Source organism: Meleagris gallopavo, chromosome 22 (genome assembly GCF_000146605.3).
Source record: "Meleagris gallopavo isolate NT-WF06-2002-E0010 breed Aviagen turkey brand Nicholas breeding stock chromosome 22, Turkey_5.1, whole genome shotgun sequence".
NCBI classification, from domain to species: domain Eukaryota; kingdom Metazoa; phylum Chordata; class Aves; order Galliformes; family Phasianidae; genus Meleagris; species Meleagris gallopavo.
The window spans coordinates 1,461,116-1,462,494 of record NC_015032.2 but is presented as its reverse complement, the minus strand read 5'-3'; positions in this window follow the sequence as shown (position 1 = coordinate 1,462,494).

Here is a 1,379-nt window from a genome sequence, read left to right as displayed (position 1 = left end):
AACTGGAAGGGAAGGGCCTGTGCTGCGTCCCAAGCGCAGAGGACTCGCCAGAGGCAGGAGTTGATCTGTGGCAAGAGGTGGAGACGCTGCGTTCCTTCAGGATGCGTCTCTTCAGGGCCAGGGCCGGTCTAGTACGAGATTGAAATACGGCTAGCCGGGCCTGGAGAGAGAGGAGGTGACGAGGCCACAGGCTCAGGCTTCTCCTTGTGTGTGACTGGAGGCCGAACGACTCCTTGCTAGGCAGAAATCCTGGACGCTGGGGTTTCATTTTGGGCTGTGTTGATAAATACAGCCCAAGTCCTTTTGTATTGAATAAAAGCGAAACCAACTTTTTAAAAATGGTGCTGCCTCTTTCCAAGGTCCCTTGCTTGGGCTGGCAATTGCGGGGCCATGAACCGGTCGGCTCTCCCCTGAAATTCTGCTGGTTTTGCCCCGTTTCCTTGTTGGTCTTGCCAACGGGTGGCCTTTCAGCCCAAGCATAACTGCTAGCGCCAGGCCGTGAGCATCCCCTTGCTCTGCAAGGACTGCAAAGGCACAAAGGAGGGGAAGCAGCGCGGGAGGAAGAGAGGTGTCCCTGCATTCGGCCCCTCGAGCTCGCCTCTCTTCCCTGATGGCTTTCTCAGCCTTGGGCTGTGCTGAGGGTTGCTGTTTGCCCCGGGAAGCCCAGCTGCACGCGGGCAGCCGTGGCCTGCACATCAGCCTCCCGTTGAGGCATGAGGAGTTGAGGCACATGGAGATGTGGGAGGGCGTGCAGCAGGAGGGGCATTGGGCCCGAGCCCCGCTGGTGTTTGTCACAGCACAGGGGCTGCAGGGGACGCCGGCAGCGCAGAGCGGGGAAGGAAAGCCGGGCTGTGTGTAGGCCAGGGCATGAAATCTTCCCTCGGCACATGCGTAGCTGCTGAGGTTTTCCCCCAAGTCTTCGTGCTCTTGGATAATAAGGCTCTGCAGCAAAAGCAGCGGGGCACTCCTGATAGCTGGGGCTCAGGAAAGGGCCAGAAGAAGAGGGGTGGCCAGCAGGGACAGGGAGGTGATGGTCCCCCTCTCCTCTGCTCTTGTGAGGCCCCATCTGCAGTGCCGTGTCCAGGTCTGGAGCCCCAGTACAAGAAAGGCAGAGAGCTGTTGGAGAGGGTGCAGAGGAGAGCCACAGAGATGATCAGGGGGCTGGAGCGGCTCCCCTACGAGGACAGGCTGAGGGAGCCGGGCTTGTTCAGCCTGGAGAAAAGAAGGCTGCGGGGTGAGCTCATTGCAGCCTTCAGTACCTAAAGGGAGCCTACAAACAGGAGGGGAATCAACTCTTTGAAAGGGTAGGTAACAGCAGGACAAGGGGAAATGGTATGAAGTTGAGGGAGGGAAGATGTCAGGATGTCAGTTGGATGTCA